Below are 21,904 nucleotides of genomic sequence, written 5' to 3' on the forward strand. Positions count from 1 at the left end.
GGGTGGGGTGCCTAGGATTTTGTGGGTTTACTTTTTATTGGTGAATTTAAAACCTAAGAACAGGAATTAAAATGTGGGAATGGGTAAGTGGGGGTCACTCAAGGGGTCAGTTATCTAGGTCATCCAGGGCTTTCTGAAAGGGACTTCATGGGTGGGGTGGCCTGGTTGTTTATCTAGTTGTACAGCTGGCAATGTATTTATTTGAGATGGATGTGTTTGAAATGGATGCCTCTGCAATCAAAAGCTTAATGTCAAGCACTTACATTATAATCAAAAAAGATAATTGTCAGGCATTTATACTACATTACACCAACCTCATCTTTGCTGTTATGTTGTTCTCATTTTTTTCCTTTGGAATTCTCTCTCATACATTCTTTACCACCACCACCACCCTGGGTGGGTTGTGCAAGCCCCTCCAAGGGGAGATATCATAGATACAGTCTCCATCATAGGAGTAGTACTCATAGAAATTGCCAGCCCCAATTATGATAGCAGCAATGTCCTGGAGAAAGCTGCCAGATAGAGCAGGGTCTTCAGAAGGGCCTGGTTATGAGAAAAGACAGAGAGACCTTGGTGATTTAGTCTTCCCTGGAGCCCAACCAAAGGGAAAAGAGAGAAAGAGAGAGGTATAGATACTGTGTGTGAGAGGGCAGGAGGCTTGGGTGGCTTTCAGCTTCTGAGCTGGGCTTCAACTTCTGCCCTTCTCTGAATTCATCCAGTAGATGCTACCATGTTTCTTGTAAATGAACATAATGACTCCAGCCAGCACAGCCAGTCTGGCAGCTAGAAGCTGGATGCGCCTGTGTGGGGCTCTCACACAGATCCATTATTACCTCCCCTTGCTCTGTTCTTCAGAGCAGGGCTGACCCCTGCAGACTGCACTTCCTAGTCCCCACTGTGTTCACCCTATGAGAGACACTTTTGGAAGACTAACTGGAGTCCAGAGGATGAGAGAAGCCAGAGTACATCTCCACATGTCTCTTTCTCCAGGTATCTACTCAGTGACCCTTCCTCCCTGTGGCCCTGGTTCCTGCCAGATGGGCCTGCAGTGGGTCCAGCTCCTATGATAAGACTCCAGTCCTTCCATCCCACTAACATATCTCATCACCGTGTCCTTTTAGCTGAGGGTGGCAGCTGCCTCCTGCTGTTGCCAATTTCTGTGCTGCCTCACTGTCCCCTATTTGGCCACTTTTTTGGGTTATCACCGGCATAAACAATTTCTTCTATTAAATTCACTTTATTAAAACACGATTAGAGCAATTTCAGTTTTCCTGGTAGATCCTAATAGTTATCTTGTTGAATTTCATGTATTTCCATATAAGGTAACTTAAATCCTGTTGGAACACAGCAGAGTCTGGGTAGATAGGGAGAGGGGATAGGCAGATGGATAGTAGTGGGGGGAGATACAGTGATGGTGGCAGGGGGACAGAGAGACAGAGACAGGGACAAGGTATTCCCCATTTGGTTATACATAGATGTCTATGGCATAATTGTTTTCAGAGTTGCATTATTCAGACTCTTTGCAATTCATTAGGTTTTTAAATTCATTTTTGCTTTCTTCATATTCTTTATAAGGTTGTTGTGAGAGAATGTTAAGAAATCTAGCTTATGAAAAGATTAACTGTTTTTACATGATCCTGAAAGTAGCTGCAATCTTATAATACTTTCCATTTCTCATTTGGATTTATTTTCAGCATTCTTCAGTCTTGCCTAAAATAACATTTCTTGCTTACATACTCTTACACTTTGAGTCAATTCAAAAATGATGTGCAAAATCTGAGTTTTTCAAAGAAAGACACACTTGTTTCTTTTTAATGTCATTAATATTAATCATTCCTAGAAGTTCCTGATATTAACATGTGGGGAGTATAATGGAGATATTATAAATCTGTTTAACCTTACAGCAACCTAACAGCTGTCTTATTCCATATGTACTCCAGATTTTTTTTTCAGAATCCTTTAATGAGACATACTTGTATTATTATATATACATGATTTTAATGCTTTGTTAAGAGTTTACATTTTTTTCTTTTTCTTTTTTTTTTAACATTCCTTTCTGACATGCCATATGTCAAGAAAAAACATGTGATGTGTGAGTTGTAACTCTTCAGTAGCAGATGTACGTCCATCGGAGACCTCGGGTTTCCTTTTGTTAAATATTTATGTGACATTCACACCACAAACTGCCTGTCTCAACAGGCAGCACTGATTTTTTTTCCTCTACACAAACCTTTATGTAATAAATATATTGACAGAAGCAACTACTCTCCATTTTGCTAAATAGTAATTATCAAAATAAAAATCAGTAATTATTATAAATTATAATTTTAAACTTTTGAGGCAAAAACTCTCTCCTCCTTAAAAGCAAAGCTAAAGTTTTGCAGATTGCTATTTAATAATTGTGGTATGTATTGCAATGCAGCATTTCTTTTTTTACAATGCATGAATTTCTCTCATCTCAGTTTACTTATGATGTATACTCCACATCTACCAATAATATTTTGGAAGGTATAAAATTAAGTATACAGGAAAAGGGAAAATGAAATTTTAAAATAAGCAATACTACAGATATAGGAGTTGTCAAGCCCTAGACAAACTAATTACCAATATTAAGTGATAATTAATTTTTATACATTTCCTGAAAATTAAGGCCAAAGAAGCAAATACTGTATCACTCACAAGTATACTATTTCACATGTATATATGTATTTTTTCCAGAATTCAACTGGGAATTTACCTTCTATGACATTTAAAAATAGAATACAAAATACCTTTAACTACAACAAAGTTATCTTAAAATTAATTTTTATTATTCCAGTGATACCTGTTTAAAATTTTCCAGAAGATAGAATCACTGTTTTTATGGAAATTCTTCCATTTAATAGAAATTCTATGAAGTAGAGGATATGATACTAAATCAACATAGAAGACTAAGGTCCAGACATTACTTTTTTTATGTACTCTTACTTAATACAGGAATAGAACTTGGAAAATGTATTCAATGGGTAGTAAAAATGTCCATTAGGCTGTCCTCAAATATCAGTGTCTTAAAAGAACCTCTGGCAGGTATTAGATGGCGGTCAAGACATGACTGAATTCTCTGATAATTATATTTCATTTAGATATGTTGCTAATGTGAAATTAATATGCTATATGTAGCAGAAGCAAGGGAGAGAAAGTCATCGTTCTACTTTAAATTTTTAAGAATTAGATTTTTAATCTCAAAGATAATTCAGAATTGTTGCTGATACTAGGTGTCAGTAGTCGGATGTAAGTTTGTACTCAGTTCAGAGCTTTGGATTTTAAGTGCTATGAGAAAATGTCAGAAGTATGAACTTTAAACCACAGAAGATATCTCAGTGTGAAACAAAAAATTAGGGAAGTGTTAGTAGCTCTGTATAACTCACAACATATCTAAATTGTACAAAGAATTATATCCAGCCATGGTGAATTAAACCATAAAGCTGAAAGAAATTTTTTTTTAAATTTTTTTTTTTAAGATTTTATTTATTTGTGAGAGAGACAATGAGAGACAGAGAGCATGAGAGGGAGGAGGGTCAGAGGGAGAAGCAGACTCCCTGCCGAGCAGGGAGCCCGACGCGGGACTCGATCCCGGGACTCCAGGATCATGACCTGAGCCGAAGGCAGTCGCTCAACCAACTGAGCCACCCAGGCGCCCTGAAAGAAAGTTTTGATGCTATCATTTACAGTCTACTGATTTGAAGGTTGGAGGACACATATGGATACAACCATTTTTGACTCAGTGGAATTAATACTGAGATGCCTTTGTCGGCATCAATCAGTCACCAAGCCCATCCTCAACATAAATCTACTACCAAAATGCTGTAAGTGTGAAAGGTGATGTTTTATTTTGTATTTTCATGGAGGAAAGGCATTAATTCAATTCATTAAAGGATCTACTGATTATAGATTAAATAGTAAAGAGGAGGAAATAGCCATTTGACAGTCATTTAAGGTTGGGATTTTATCTGGGGATAACTGATACAATAATATAAGCATGAAAGGTAACCAGTAAAGATTAAAAGAATAAATAAAAATTTGTACAGAAAGAGGGAAAAGAATGAGAAAATTAATATCAATGTTTAAAGAATCATATTGCTAAATTGTCCTGTGTTAACTAACTCAGGAGTCTAATTCAAGGAATTTCTGGGTGTTATAACTATGCAGAAGATAACAATTATTTTGTAACATTTCCAAGAGTAATTTCGGTTTATGTCCAAGGATTTACATAGTAACTGACAAAAAGTACCTTTTTCTATCAAGCTTTAACTTTGAACTGGCTTGAAGGACTAAGAGAAAGTTGGCCAATCCATTAGGTTGGATGAAACACCTCTTTAAACTATATTTACTTATAATTCACTTGTAATCCATGTCCAATTCTCCTCTTCCAAGATATATTTTGTGATAAAGTAATTTGTGTACATTTAAAGCCTACTGAGAATGTGATTATTCAAAGTATGGAGGCAAAATCTCAGGAAAACCAAATCCATGTGTTTTGGGGGAGATGCCACAATTTAAAGAGGAGAATTACTTCAACAGCTGCAATATTTGTGACAGTAAATCTTAAAGACTTCTCTTTTAAGGAATGATTCTAGCTTTCTTTTTCTAACATAAATTTAATTGCCTTACAGTCAGCTTTCAGTTACTCTGCCCAGTCCTACTGGATTAGAGTGCCCTACCACTTCACTTCTATCTCTTGTCACTAATAATTTGATTTGGAACAATCATAACTATGAATGCATGGTTGGGCCAAGAAAAATATTTCATAATTTTTAAGTAGTGGTATTACTTAAATTCATCTTTGTGTGTTTATTTCTATTCTGTGAAAAGTGGGACCACAGCTAAAATACAATACCAGCTACAAACTCTTATTCAAGGATTATAGTCTCCTAAAGGACAAAGGTGAGGCAAATTGATAAGTTTAACCACATCAACTATGAGAAAGACTGGTTAGGAAGCGAAGCAGCTAAATTTACACAAGAAAGCCACTAAAGTGAAAGTTAGTGGTTAACATGCACAGTTCAGAATCCTCACATTTCTAGAAAAATTTAACTCTAATTTTAAAGTAAACTCTGGAGCTGAAGATAAAATGTATGCCTTTAAGCCAAAGGTGAAAGAGTTAGAAAGTACTACAAGAACTTGGAAGTCAAACTTGGTGATTTCTATTCTCTGAAAGGACAGAAAAATGATTCTTAGGTACAGACATACCTCATTTTATTGTGATTGCTTTATTGTGCTTCTCAGATCTTGTGTTTTTTAAACAAAGTGAAGGTATGTGGCAACCCTGCATTGAGGTAGTCTGTCAGTGCTATTTTTCCAATAGCATTTGCTAACTTCATGTCTCAGTGTCACATTTTGGTAATTCTGGCAATATTTCAAGTTTTTCATTATTATTATATGTTATGGTAATTTGTGATCAAATCTTCGAGATTATTATTGTAATTGTTTTGGGATGTCACAAACTGTGCCCATATAAGATGGTGAACTTAATCTATAAATGTGTGTGTTCTGACTGCGCCATCAACCAGCCATTTCTCCATCTCTCTCCATCTCCTTTGGCCTCCCTAATTTCTGAAGTGCAACAATGTTGAAATTAGGTCAGTTATTAACCTTATAATGATCTCTAACTGCTTGAGTGAAAGGAAAACTTACACATCTCTCACTTTAAATCAAAAACTAGAAATTATTAACCTTAGTAAGGAAGGCATGTCAAAAGCTGAGATGGGCCAAAATCTAGGTCTCTTGAACCAAACAGTGAGCCAAGTTGTGAATATAAAGGAAAGGTTCTTGAAAGAAATTTAAAGTGCTACTTCAGTGAACACACAAATAATAAGAAAGCAAAACAGCATTATTGCTGACATGGAGAAACTTTTAGTGGTCTGGATAGAAGGTCAAACCAGCCATGATATACCTTTAAGCCAAAGCCTAACCCAGAATAAGGTCCTAACTCTCCTCAATTCTATGAAAGCCAAGAGTGGTGAGGAAGCTGCAGAAGAAATGTTTGAAGCTAGCAGAGGTTGGTTCATGAGATTTAAGGAAGGAGGCTATCTCCACAATATAAAAGTGCAAGGTGAATCAGTAAGTGCTGATGTAGAAGCTGCAGCAAGTTAACCAGAAGATCTAGCTAAGGTAATTAATGAAGGTGTTTACACTGAAAAACAAATTTCAATATAGATGAAAAGTCTTCTATTGGAAAAAGAAGTCATCTAGTTCTTTCATAGCTAGAGAGGACAAGTCAATGCCTGGCTTCAAAGGTTTGAAGGATAGGCTGACTCTCCCATTAGGGGCTAATGCAGCTGGCAAGTCAAGCTGAAGCCCATGTCCATCGTCCATTCTGAAAATCCTAGGGCCCTTAAGAATTTCATTAAATCTACTCTGCCTGTGTTCTGTCAGTGGAACAATAAAGTTTGGATGGCAGCACCTCTGTTTGCAACTTGATTTACTGAATATTTTAAGCCCGCTGTTGAGACCTACCTCTCAGGAAAAAGATTCCTTTTAAAATATGACTGCTCATTGACAATGCAACTGCTCACAAGAGCTCTGATGGAGATGTACAGCAAGATTAATGTTGTTTTCATGCCTGCTAATACAACATCCATTCTGGAGTGCATGGATCAAATAGTAAATTTGACTTTCATGTTGTATTATTTAAGAAATACATTTTGTAAAGCTATGGCTGCTGTACATAGTGATTCTGCTGACGGTTGAAATAAACTGAAAATCTTCTGGAAAGGACTCATCATTTTGGAAGCCATTAAGAACATTCGTTTGCTTTGCAAAAGCTTTTTATTTGATGAAGTCCCAATAGTTCATTTTTGCCCTTGCTTCCCTTGCCTTTGGCGATGTTTCTAGGAAGAAGTTGCTTCGGCTGAGGTCGAAGAGGTTGCTGCCTGTGTTCTCCTTTAGGATTTGGATGGACTCCTGTCTCACATTGAGGTCTTTCAACCATTTGGAGTCTATTTTTGTGTGTGGTGTAAGGAAATGGTCCAGTTTCATTCTTCTGCATGTGGCTATCCAATTTTCCCAACACCATTTGTTGAAGAGACTGTCTTTGTTCCATTGGACATTCTTTCCTGCTTTGTCAAAGATGAGTTGACCATAGAGTTGAGGGTCCATTTCTGGGCTCTCTATTCTGTTCCATTGATCTATGTGTCTGTTTTTGTGCCAGTACCATACTGTCTTGATGATGACAGCTTTGTAATAGAGCTGGAAGTCCAGAATTGTGATGCCGCCGGCTTTGCTTTTCTTTTTCAACATTCCTCTGGCTATGCAGGGTCTTTTCTGGTTCCATACAAATTTTAGGATTATTTGTTCCATTTCTTTGAAAAAAGTGGATGGTATTTTGATGGGGATTGCATTGAATGTGTAGATTGCTCTAGGTAGCATTGACATCTTCACAATATTTGTTCTTCCAATCCATGAGCATGGAACGTTTTTCCATTTCTTTGTGTCTTCCTCAATTTCTTTCATGAGTATTTTATAGTTTTCTGAGTACAGATGTTTATAGCAGCAATGTCCACAATAGCCAAACTGTGGAAAGAGTCAAGATGTCCATCTTGAGGATGGTGAGGATTGTGATGAATGGATAAAGAAGATGTGGTATATATATACAATGGAATATTATGCAGCCATCAAAAGGAATGAGATCTTGCCATTTGCAACGACGTGGATGGAACTGGAGGGTATTATGTTGAGTGAAATAAGTCAAACAGAGAGACATGTATCATATGACCTCACTGATATGAGGAATTCTTAATTGCAGGAAAAAAACTGAGGGTTGCTGGAGTGGGGGGTGGGGTGGGAGGGATTGGGTGACTGGGTGATAGACACTGGGGAGGGTATGTGCTCTGGTAAGCGCTGTGAATTGTGCAAGACTGTTGAATCTCAGATCTGTACCTCGGAAACAAATAATGCAATATATGTTAAGAAAAAAAGAAGAAGAAGAAGAAGAAGTTAGCGGGAGGGGAAGAATGAAGCGGGGGAAATCGGAGGGGTAGACAAACCATGAGAGACGATGGACTCTGAAAAACAAACTGAGGGTTCTAGAGGGGAGGGGCCTGGGAGGATGGGTTAGCCTGGTGGTGGGTATTGAGGAGGGCACATTCTGCATGGAGCACTGGGTGTTATGCACAAACAATGAATCATGGAACACTTCATCTAAAACTAATGATGTAATGTATGGGGATTAACATAAGAATAAAAAAAAAGAGCATTCATGATTTGTGGGAAAAGGTCAAAATATCAACATGAACAGGAATTTGAAGAAGTTGATTCCAACCCTCATGGATGACTTTGATGGGTTCAAGACTTCAGTAAAGGAAGTAACTGCATATGCAGCGGAAACAGCTGGAGAAGTAGGATTAGAAGTGGAGCCTGGAGATGTGAATGAATGACTGCAATCTCATGATAAAACTTCCACGGATGAGAAGTTGCTTCTTAGGGATGAGCAAAGAAAGTGGCTTCTTGAGATGAAATCTACTGGTTGAGATGCTGTGAGGATTGTTGTAATGATAACAAAAGATTTAGAAAATTACAGAAACTTAGTGGATAAAGCAGCAGTAGGTTTTGAGAGGATTGAATCTGATTTTGAAAGAAGTTCTACTGTGGGTCAAGTGCTATAAAACAGCATCCTATTCTACAGAGAAATCGTTTGTGAAAGGAAGAGTCAATTGAGTGGCAAACTTCATTGTCTAATTTTGAGAAATTGCCGCATTTACTGCAACATTCAGCAACCACCACCCTAATCAGTCAATAGCCATTACATCAAGTAAAAGAGATTTCAACTTGCTGAAAGCTCACATACATGATGGGTAGCATTTTTTAGCAATAAAGTATTCTTTTTTTTTTAAAGATTTTATTTATTTATTTATTTGAGAGAGAGAGAGAGCAGGAGAAGGGGGAGGGTCTGAGGGAGAAGCAGGCTCCCTGCCAAGCAGGGAGCCCGATGCGGGACTCGATCCCGGGACTCCAGGATCATGACCCGAGCCGAAGGCAGTCGCTTAACCAATTGAGCCACCCAGGCGCCCCAGCAATAAAGTATTCTTAAATTAAGGTATATGTACATTTTTTAGACACAATGCTATTAAATACTTAATAGACTACAGTATACTGTAGACATAACTTTTATATGCAGTAGGAAACCAAAAAATTCATTTGACTCATTTTCTTGTAGTGGTGTAGAACTGAACCTGCAATACATTTGAATATGCCTGTCATATTATGGTTTAAGGCAATTTAGCTTAATTTGCCATTTGATCTTAATATGATTTAGTTAAGATATATACATATATTTTTATATTAATTTATTTCTGAAGGAAAATAACTTTTGCTCAACTATGGTAATGTTCTCTTTTGTCCTGACAAAGAAAAAGTAAAGGAGGAGAATGGGAGGGAGGAAGAGGGAAAGAAATTTGAAAATTGTGTTAATTAAACAACTTGAAAACATACTAGATTTCATTATATATCAGCCCAGTATTTGTGTAAATGAAAACTTTTTTGCTAAAATATCTCAAAAGGTAAACACAAGAAGGAAGGAAAGGAAAGGGAAGGGGAGGGGAAAGGAAAAGGGAAGGAAAAGAAAGGGAAGGGAAGGGAAAAGGAAAGGGAAAGGAAAAGAGAAGGAAAATAAAGGAAAGGAAAGGAAAGGAAAAAGGAAAGGAAAAAGGAAAGGAAAGGAAAGGAAAGGAAAGGAAAGGAAAGGATTTAATTAGTGCCTGAAATTCAATCAGGAATATCAGAGCAGTGAGCTAATTGGAGCCAAGGATAACAAATTGAAGTGGCGATCTTAAAATTTAAGATATACACTGTGGCCCTCATAATGCAGAGATATTTGTTTATTTGCTGCCTTCATCACTGTTAGGATTTATATTTTTCTCTTCTTCTTTGGGTTTCTTTTTTTCATTTTGCACCCCTTCTGAAAAGGAACAGAAATTCCGCTCTTGAATTGCCTTCCTCCAAGGAGCCAAGATACACTCTAAGAACTTTCTGGGGAACTCCTGGTTGCTGGAACATAAATTAAAATCCAGCAAATGGATTTATCAATTGTTACAAAAATAAAAAAAGATGTTTATAAGCTTAATAGCCATTACAACATTAGCATCACTTCCTTGATCGTATTAATTGCATAGACTGGACATTATTGCAATAACCATCTTAGTTCCAAGGCCAAAAGAACTTAATAAAATGGCCTTATATTTATAACAGATAAATATGCAGTATAGCTGCATTTACACTTGATTGAAAGCTATATTGAATTATATGCCATTCTTTGGAGAGAATTTTACTTTTAGATTTATTTTTTGGAAAAAATCAAACAGCTGCTTTTAGTTTAAATTGTTTACTCTTGCTAAAAGCGATGGCAGTCCAGAAACATTTTTCTATCAAGGTTTATCTCCACTTGTTAAAGTTTAGATAAGAGACTGCCAGATTTTCTGCTTCAAAAGAGATAAGAACAAATGTAACCACAGACACTGCTCATTTATCACTAGCATGTATGGTTTTACAGAACAAAGTAAAAATGTGTCTATCTCTGCTTAGAAAGAGGATACATTTGAATTAGACCAAGAAGGAAACATCAGATATTTAATTTCAAAAGATAATGGCACAGGTTTTGTACAAGAGGAGAGAATATAATTCATAACTAATACAATAATGAAATTTTAAAGATAAAGTTGATAAATTAGTTTTGAACTTCATTACACTCAGGTGTTTTTAGGGTCTTTTTTTTTTTTTTGTGTGAGAGAGAGAATGAGAGAGAGCACGAGAGGGAGGAGGGTCAGAGGGAGAAGCAGACTCTCTGCTGAGCAGGGAGCCCGATGCGGGACTCGATCCAGGGACTCCAGGATCATGACCTGAGCCGAAGGCAGTCGCTTAACCAACCGAGCCACCCAGGCGCCCAGGGTCTTTTTTTTTTTTTTAAAGATTTTATTTATTTATTTGAGAGAGAGAATGAGATAGAGAGCATGAGACAGGGGAGGGTCAGAGAGAGGCAGACTCCCTGCTGAGCAGGGAGCCCGACATGGGACTTGATCCCGGACTCCAGGATCATGACCTGAGCCGAAGGCAGTCGCTTAACCAACTGAGCCACCCAGGCGCCCATGTTTTTAGGGTCTTTAAAGACTCTTTTAAAACAGTCACTTATTTTTATTCTATTGCTCAGGATTAAAGCATAGTGATTTTTTTTTTTACACAAGAAGATTGCAAATATTTTTGGTATCTACATTGTCCTTTTTGCTCAGCCACTAACATTTGCATACACTTAAATAAATTACTGACAATTATTCATTATTAGAGACAAAATAATTCTTGGGAATTATTGTATAGAACGTATAGTCTAGGCATGATGTTAAACACAAAGAATTAAAAGACAACAAATACAGAATTCCAGAGGGAGGGGATATTTTTAAAAAACACAATCAGAATGTAGTAAGGTAGGGATTACAGAGAAAAATAAGTGATCAATTTATGGATAAGGCAAGATTCATGGAAAGGAGGACCTTAAATCTGGGACTTAGAAAATAAGCAGGATTATACCAAATAAAGAATGAGAAAAAGAAAGGCATTCTGTTTAAGGGGCATAATCAAAGGCACTGAATCATAAAAGGATGACCAGGTGCTGAAATGGTCTGGTGGGAAACAATGTAGGAGATAGAGATTTGGGCCAGGTAATGAAGGTAATTTAACTGAACCTGTGGCAGAACAGCATGGTAAATTTCTGTCATGGTAAATAGGCCACTATGGCTAAAATATCTTCAGGTAGCCAAGGGAAAAAGAGGTAGATAAAAAGGCTGGAGAGATAGGTATATACACAGAGAGAGAGAGAACAAATTGAGAAGAGTTTTGCACATCACATCATACTAAAAACTTTGTATTTAACTTCAGTCAATGAAATACCACTGAATTTAAGCTAGCAAATAACAGTGAGATCCGTCACTGGGAAATTACTGTGATACTGTAGAGTATAAGAATGTGAAGGAATCGGGGCACCTGGGTGGTTCAGTTGGTTAAGTGACTGCCTTCAGCTCAGGTCATGATCCCAGGGTCCTGGGATCGAGTCCCACATCGGGCTCCCTGCTCTGTGGGGAGCCTGCTTCTCCCTCTCCCACTCCCCCTGCTTGTGTTCCCTCTCTCGCTGTGTCTCTCTCTGTCAAATAAATAAATAAAATCTTTAAAAAAAAAAAAGAATGTGAAGGAATTGAAGACCAAGGGCATGTTAATTTGGCCTTCACATCACTCTTCCTCCCCTTTTAGTAAAATCGGCTTTTGCTTTTTTTCTGATTCTGGGAGTAAAGAGCATCCTATCTTACCTTGGCTGTTTTAATTATAGTATCCTTTATCTCTGGCTACAATGAAAGGGCCAGCAATAGGTATAGATGCCTTGCAGAAGAAATTTGGGTTTCCCTCCAAATTATTATTATCATTTTATCTGTTGCTGCTTATTATTTTACCTGTTGCTGCTAGGGAAGAATTTGCTTTCATTGTAAGGACAAAGCCACTTGCAACCTTAGAACCAGCCCTTGTGGGAATAGCTGCCTGAGAATTATAGATTAGAGCTGAGGAGAGGAAGAGAGGGACTGATTCCTGGTAGAATTGTATCTTCATAGCCAATCTCCTCTGAAAACAGCCCCATTCCATTTCTCAATTTTGTGTATGTGAGTATAACAGGTGGAGTGTGAAAATAGCACCCATTCTTCCTCTGCCTTTACCTGTGCCTTTGCAATGTGAATTTTCAGCCCCTTTCATTAAGAAGTGAGTCTATTTCTCCACCCTTTGAACTGGGAAAACCTTGTGACTTGCTTTGGCCAATAGAATGAGGTGGAAGGGACTGTGTGCCAGTTTTGAGCCTGGGCCTCAAGAGGCATAGGGCAAGTCGCTCTCTTACAACCTTGCTATTCCCGTGAGAACAAACCCAGGGCAATCTGCTGAAGGTTAAGAGACCACATGGAGAAGAGCTGAGTCAACCTACCCAGTTGGTAGCCCACCTGCCAGCCTACCTCAGACACACAAGCCAATCCCAGTTCATATCAGTAGAATTGCTTGCCTAACTCAGACTTCAGAGCAAAATACATTTTTGTGTTACATTCCATCGAGATTTTATGATTGTTTCTGATACAGCGTTATTGTGGCAGTACATGATTAATACAATAAACTAATAAATGTTCCCTTTTTGAATAAGTTAATTGGATTTGAGATTCTGACATGACTAAATGAATCCTAATATGACTGGTTAAGAAGGCACTTTGGCACCTAGAAGAGAGTTGAAGCCTAAAAACTATGGAGTACGCAAGGCATTAATATTGAAAACCAGTCTGATAGGTAATGCACAAAACTTGTTATACAATTGGATATGGTTTGGGACAAAGGGAGCATTATTAAACATGATGTTTAGATTTCAATCTAGAAAAATTGGGTGATTTGTAATTAAAATGGCCCTGTCCTTGTCATGTTTTTAGCTAGGGATGGAGGTAGAGCCTCTGATCATGGTCCAGTGAAGGAGATAACATGTGTACATATACATGAAAAACACTAAAAATAAAGGAAAACATTAAATATTATAAAATGCCAGATTATCACAGAGTTAGAAATAACCAACTCTACCTTTCATAAGGCTTCCAGAAACATAACATACGAATTTTTTTTTAAGATTTTATTTATTTATTTATTTATTTATTTGAGGGTAGGGGAGAGGTAGAGGGAAAGGGTGAGGGAGAGAGAGAATCTCAAGCAGAATTTGTGCCGAGTGTGGAGCTCACAACCCTGCGATCATGACCTGAGCTGGAATCAAGAGTCAGAAGCTTAGAAACTTAACCAACTGAGCCACCCAGGTGCCCCACATATGAATTGGTTTTTAAAGTAGGAATATAAATTCTCCATTTGGATAAACAAAAAATAATCACCCAGGCAAAGCAAACAAACAAACAAACAAAACAAAACAAAAACCAATTTGCCTGAAAGCACAGAGTTGTCAAATTATAGGGAATATAATCAAGGAATTTAATTATCTTGATTTCGCAGGAGCACAAATTGTGCTGTGGAAGTTGTAATCAATGAGGGCAGGGATAAAAACAATGAGGTAAGGGACAAAAGCAGATCATGGAGAGTTTGTACATTCCTAAGATTGAGATTTGTCCTACAGAGAGTCTTAGGAGTGGAGGACACTTAAGGCAAGGGGCTACAGGATCAGAATTTTGTTTAGAAAGGTAACTCAGAGGACAGTATAAAAAGAAGTACAGAATAAGGCTGGGATAAAAAAGACAGTCCAGGTAACATTTTTCAAACATCAGTCATTCCCATAAGTCATCAGAATGTTTTGCATATCAACATATTACCTACATATGTCTCGACTTAATGCCTTATTTTATATCAACTTGCTTTAAAATTCAAGCCTATTCATTCAGAATGAAAGGTTGTTATCTTAAATAACTAAAAATTGAAAATAAAAAATAAATTAATTAACTTTATTTTTGTGATTTATTCTTCCATGCCATGTGAAATAATCTTCTGTACTACTGGCAGCACATGAACATCTTGGAAAACAATACCCTCCATCATAATCAGTGGTAATAAAACAGAAAAGATAGACACTAAGAGAGAGAATCACCAAGGCCTGGAACTGATTGGGTAATGGTGGTAAAATTAGCTAACTTTATGTTGGAAACTTTATATATCCTGAACACGATTATAAGCACTTTATCTTATGAGGATTTTATCACTCCCCATTTTATGGAGTTATGGATGGGAAATGATGCATAGAATCTAGTAGGATGGTAGTCAGTTTTCTCTAAAGACTCAGGTGGATAAAATTAAAAAAATCAGTATTTTTGTGAATAAGCCAACATTTATTAGGCACTTGTATATTATTATTAGATATTTTAATGGGATTTCGATGGTATTTAGTGACATTAAGTCTAGGCAGAAAAAAATAACCATATTCTCCCCTGTTCATAAAAACTAACCTCTTGTCTTCCAGTACTATGTTTAATTCCCTGTGGAATTATTCTTAACGAATGACAACAAAGGGAGGATTTAAGTGCCCATTGAGACAGGATTCCATAATCCCAAGGGAAAACTCTGGTGAAACTGAGTTGGAATGTATAGTTTGGGCTTACATTCTACCTTCTGCCCACCTATCCTCTCCCCCACACACACTCATTTGGTAAATAAATATTGGATACCTATGCTGTGGAAGGTGCTAGAATTACGGAATTGAACATACACCTCTCTACCTCCTGGAGTTTATATTTAATTGATAGAAGAGAGACAATTAACAATTAAGTTAGATTTTTAGTCTGTTGGATGGTCATAAGTGGTATGTGGGAATAAATAAAGCAGGGAACAACAATAGGGAAAGCCAGAAAGATGGGAATACAGTTTGTAATAACGTGGGCAAGAAAACGTCTCATTGAGATCTATGTACTTTAACAAAGACCTGAAATCATGAAATAACTGAAGTAAAAGTATTCTTTGCAGAGGTAAAGACCGAAAGCTGGAAGTCTCAGCTAGGATCTTAGCCTATAAAGAGGAAGAGGAGGATAAAGATCCAAACAATGACAACCACCTTTAAGTTATAGTGAGTCCATTTGCTGGATGTTGTGGTTTATGATAACTTGAGCTCTGATCAATCAGACCAGCAACAAGCTCTTCCTTGAAGCAATCCAGGAAAGGGTTTAACAGAAGAAGGCATGAGAAAAGGGCAAAAGTTTTCCCCAATGCTGGTCTTCGATTATTGATAATGAATAGAGGATCTTTGTACAAATAACTCAAGTGCATGCCAGATTATGTTCAAAGGATTGCTTTTTCAAGCTGATGTCCCTGTGTTATCATCATGTACGTATCTACTTCACTTAATTCATTGCTGAAATAAAGCCAATACTATGCTTAAATACAACAGCTGGTTTCTAAGTCATTATGGAATAATTAGACGTTTAAACATCATAATAATGTAACTAATAACGATTTTGTTAGAGCTCACTCATTTAAATGTAATTTATTTTTAATGAAGTATTGACTTTCAGTTTATAGAAATCAGTACTTCATTGGAAAATAATTTTATGATAGTATAAACGTGAATTCAAAGTAAAGCTTCTCATCAGTGGGAGGCAAACTCCAAATACAAGATATTATTGAAAGGTATTTCTTACATCTCCCACTGGAATGATTCTGCTTCTAAAATCATAAGAAGAGGATGCTTATAAAAATGAATCAAAAGCCCCTCAAATGTCAGTAAAATCCAATAAAAGAGACACCAAGCATGACTTTCCAATGTTGACTTTACCAGAAAGAGAAGTTTATAAATAGATAAGGTATAGCTAGCATGAAGCTACAGCAGGTTCTGGTGCCTTTAAAAAAAGAGGTCAAAGGAGTCTTCCTTCCTATCTTCCTCTTGTGGCCAACAAAGCAATATACATGATTTAGACTTCAAATTATAGTAAACTCTGGCAATATCTGTTGGCTTCTTTGAATTGTTGTACAGTGAAAAGAGATGTCTGTCCTGAATTCTCATCTTCTTCATATCAACTCTGGAGAGGAACAGGCCACAAAAGTGATAAGGTTTAGACCATAATTAGTATCATCCACAAGACACAAAAATACCCTCCCCACAAAGATATGGATTTATATTAAAGCTGATCAATATTCTCTTTGTAGATTTGGTAATTAATTCTGTGGTCAGTGTTGGTGTATATCCGTCAAGTAACTATTTTATGATTTTTATTTAGCTCTCATTTCTTGAGCACTGATTATTTGCTAGCCAATGGGCTAGACAGTGGGGAAGACAAACTGAAGCTTCAAACCCAAATTTTACTTTCCAAAAGTTTGTGTTCTAGTGGAAATAAAAACATAATTGTACTATATTATGATATTTTAATATGCACTGTGGTAAAGGCATGTCCAAATTGCTTTAGCAGCTCATAGTAGAAAGTGATTATTCTATGAGGAAGTAGGAGGGCTTTCCAGGGATGGTAACAATTTAATGGGATGTGAATATGAATATAAATTCAACATTTGTAGAAGTGAGGTGGGCTAGCATCTGAGAAACCATATGCAAAGTTGTGAAACAATGTGTCTGGTTTGAATGAAAGTTAGGTCAGCATAATAGTGGTATTGGAAAGCAGGGGACAAAAGAGTTTGGCTTTTAAACATTGCTGATGATTTAAGACTAGATCCTTTAGAGAATTTCAAGCCATTGTGGTGCTTAAGTAGGATTACTAAATTTTATTTTTAGAAAGATAAATTGTGGAGCAATGTAAAACAAATATTATTCATGACATACACTTAAATAAGTGACATTAAATGGTTTAATGGAAAGAATAAAGGCAATGTATTTATGGAGCCATGCTCAAATACTTTGGCAACCATTTATCACCTTTACTTTTTAACCGTTAGAACCGCTTTTCCCTCGTTTTGTAAAATGATAATATATCATTACGTATCATATAATCATGTATCATTATATCAATTTTGTACAGTGACAGCATATCTGACTTCCGTGATAGCTTGACAAAGTTCACATGGTAGGTATTCAAAAAATATTTTACCACCAGTGGTTTTATTCATGGGGTTGTTAGGAAGATAAAGAATAATGTATACTTTTATACATTTGAAGTTCCTCCTATTGACCCTGGCACGTATGAGGCACGCCGTCTCATTTCCCCTTCTCTTTATGTTTAAACGGAAATAAGTATTTCTTGATGTTAGTTTTACAAGGAAAGGCAAAAAAGGGGGCGCCTAGGTGGCTCAGTCGTTAAGCGTCCTTCAGCTCAGGTCATGATCTCAGGGTCCTGGGATCAAGCCCCACATCGGGCTCCCTGCTCGGCGGGAAGCCTGCTTCTCCCTCTCCCACTCCCCCTACTTGTGTTTTCTCTTTGCTGTGTCTCTCTCTGTCAAATAAATAAATAAAATCTTTTAAAAAAAAAGAAAAAGTGACCCACCTGAGCAGGAATAGAAAGCTATCATTGGCAGTTCAGCTAGTGGCTCACACATTTGCCCAGAAATCACTTCCGTTAGGTCATGAAGTCAGTTTCCCTATTGCATTGAAAAATAACCAAGGGCACCTGGGTGGCTCAGTTGGTTAAGCGACTGCCTTCTGCTCAGGTCATGATCCCAGGGTCCTGGGATCGAGCCCCACGTGGGGCTCCCTGCTCGGCAGGAAGCCTGCTTCTCCCTCTCCCACTCCCCCTGCTTGTGTTCCCTCTCTCGCGGTGTCTCTCTCTGTCAAATAAATAAATAAAATCTTTAAAAAAAAAAAAAAGAAATCTTAGGGATTAAACAGTGTGATTAAAAAACAAAGTGATAAAAATGAAGTTATGTGATATCCATTCACACCAAAAATAATAGTTTTTCAAATGGAATGCTGACCTCTGTATGCACCACTAAAATATAGAATGATTTCAGATATGAGGGAGAGAAATGGCCTATAAAGGTGATCATAGAAAGATGCACATGACATAGTGTTGAACACGCAAAACAAATTATAAAATAATATATACAGGCTGATCATATTTTAGACACAAATATATATTATTATAAATAGAATACTATTTGAAAGATCTGTGCCAGACCATTGATATTTCTATGATGATGAGTTACTTTCAATTTTAGCTTATATTGTTATGTTGTTATGCATTCTTTGCATTTTTTATAGTTATAGGCATGTATCACATTTTTATTATAAATACAAAACTTTGCAATGCATACACACACAACCCTCAACAAACTATTTGTTTATTGTGCACTAAGATAATACACGAAAGATAGCATTAAAGAACAGAATAGCAGTTCCTTTTATGCAGCAACACAGCTCACAAAAATGCAAAGGGGAAGTGGTGGTTTTACCTTAATGAAGATAAAGCTGACGTAGAGAAAGTCCAGGGGAGGGTAATTGAAGAGACACGCAGAGGTATGCCTCCACTCATGTGTGGTTACTCACTTCCAACACTGCTGCAGTGCACGGACAGCAGACGCAATCTGTGAGGCTCATAATTAAGTAAATAAAGATAAATCTCACCCTTTATTCTACACAGAATGAGAAGCAAAAGGAGTCAGGGACCGAGATGATAAATAGTGTAAAGCTAAACTTCAGCATATGGCACATACAGCCGCTCAGAGACTCTTCGAAGAATCCAGCTAGAATTAAGAAAGTTTGTGTCATTTTCAAGTGATAAATTGGAAATATAAGATTTTGCAATGGATTAATATGGAGTCCTAAAAAGTTTTATTCTACGTCGCACAAAAAATGTTGGCAATGGTGAGGGGAAAAGTGCTATTTTTCATGTAGAGGAGAACTCAGATTTTTTCTTTTAAACACTTTGTGAACATTTCGCATTTGTATATATTATGTTTTCTGCTTAGATAAGCCCAAGGCTGAGAGAGAACATTTGGAAAAACATAAACTCAAATTACCTGCTAATCCAATACATCATGTTTAATTTGTTTTCTCCCTCAAATGAATCTTGTCCTTCTAAGATCAACCATAACACTGTCTGCCAAACCCATTGCCCCTATTTTTATCTGTATTAAATGTGGGCGCATGCATATACAATTTAGTAAAGTAGCAAGAATAATTTAAAATCACTTGTCCATCATCTTATGATTATAGATGCTGCCATTTTGGTTTCTTGCCATTCTACAGTTTCCTTTTTCCCTTTTATTTTCACAGTAAGCACAAGTATGTTTTATGTAACCTCAGCAAATTTTGATGGCAGTAAGATGTATCTGAGTTTGTACTATACATCATTGTAAAGCTGGATATCTACATTTTGCAGTGTTTAAATATTATAAAATTACTTTGATAAACATATTTGCATTTTTTCCCTCTGTATATGAAATTGTTTCCTTATACTAGATGAATTAGCCTTCTTGGCCACACTCTCAAGAATCAGTAATAATACTTGTAATAAATAAATCCCTGACACCACTCACCCTGCCCTAAACCAGACTTGCTTATAGAGTGAGTGGCAGGTCAACTTTTAATTAACATGTCTTCATTTGAAGTGTCTGCCAGTCTTAATTTTAATTTTGGCTCATATGTGAAAGCACCATTTTTTCCCTATAGAATTATTTTTTCTATCTCTGGTGTCATAGAATCTTAATGCCTATTGTGTGCTGGTACTTACTGACCTTCATGTAGGAATTGTAGTGTATCTTAGTTGTAATCCTCAGAAACATAATTCTATTGATCAAGATAGGCTAGGGCATAGTAATGTCATGGCAATAAACAACATGAATATCCTAGTGATTTCTGAGACAAAAGCTTTATTTCTTTTTACCCCACATATCCACTGCTAGTGGAGAGAGCAGGGAAAGGGCCATCTTCAGAGCTAGACAGACTTGTATCCAAATTCTAGCTCCTCTTGGAAGCCAAAGCCGGAGAAAGTGTCCCTGTTATACTATAAGAAGAAACCAAAATATACGAAGCCAGAAAACTAACTACTAGTGATGCTCCGATGACACTTAAGTTTTCATATGTAGTTGTTGGAAGTTTAAATTCATACAACCCTATTTTCAAGAATTTGATTATATGTGTAAAGAGCTTCAGGAATAGTCATCTCAATAATCCAGTAATTTTTCTTCTGGGGCTTTAAATAAATGGAGATTTCGACCTGTTTGGTGGATCTGTTTGTTTCAGTGAAATAGTTGGAGCTTTTTCTTCCCCAAATTGGGAAAGTATCTTTTAAATGGTATGATTTAAATTTTGTTATATGAAGTATATGAAGTTTATTCAAGGAGTCCAAAGGACTGTCCAAGTAACAGACGTTGATTGTGGTAGGTTATGTTATTACTCACGAATGTTCCCTCCCCCTCCTTGAGGAAGGATTACACTGTCTGTCTCACAGATGCAGACTTGGCCACATGACACACACTCATCAATGAACTGAACTCAGAAGTGATATGTGTTGCCTCTGGGCAGAAGCTTTAAGGCCTTTCTGCAGTGATGTCTGGCCGTGGTCCAGACTAAGGCTTTTCCATCAAGCTGAGCAAGCAGAGCTTCCTAGTACATTTAGAAAAGGAAAACCAAAACAAAACAAACTCCTAACCAAGGCCTACAAAGCTCTCCATATATGATCTGGCTCCTGTCTACCTCTGAACCTCATCTTCTACTACTCTTCAAACTCTCCTCCAGGTACCAGGCCTCTTTGTTGCTTTCATTCACCAAACAAAGGCCACTCCATGTGTCCTTTATTCGCACTTCCCTCCCCATGGAGCATGTTTTTTGTTTTGTTTTTTTCTCCCCCCTTGTTATGTTTTCTGTCTCTACTCAAATATGGCCTTTAGGAAGGAAGAGGTCTTCCCTGATCATAGATCTAAAACATCAGGTTATTCTTCTGACTTGTCTCCCTACTCTTTTGTTTTCACTTCTAAAACCACTGTTTTTATATTTTTAGAATTCCCTTACTAGTTTACTGCCTGAATTATTCACTGCTATGTTCTTAGTGCTTAGAAAAGTACCTGACACATAACATCTGTTCAATAAATATGTGCAGGTTAAATTAATTAACAAATATTATAACTTAGAGCAGGGCCAAGTTTTACATTCTTGAATAAATGGTTTGTTGTCTTGCTGCAAGGAATTTCCGTAAATATTAACAAGCAGAAAATGAATTAACTCCTTGAATTATATACTTAAAAACCAGGAAGGCAGAACATACAAATACAGCAACAACACTAGTCTATCTATCATGATAGATGTTTTAGCTATTTCATCCTGATATTATAAAAAATGTGAATAAAGTAAATGTCATGGCAGAGCAAAATAAAAAACCTGTGGTAAAGAGCACAGGTTGGATGTAGTTACTTAATAGTTATCACCACACCTGGTTCTTAATATTCCATTAATTTGTAGGTAAAATGAAGATATACAGATTTTTCTGAAGATGAAATTAGAAAT

Source organism: Mirounga leonina, unplaced genomic scaffold (genome assembly GCF_011800145.1).
Source record: "Mirounga leonina isolate KUSES-001 unplaced genomic scaffold, KU_Mleo_1.0 Mir_174, whole genome shotgun sequence".
NCBI lineage: Eukaryota > Metazoa > Chordata > Mammalia > Carnivora > Phocidae > Mirounga > Mirounga leonina.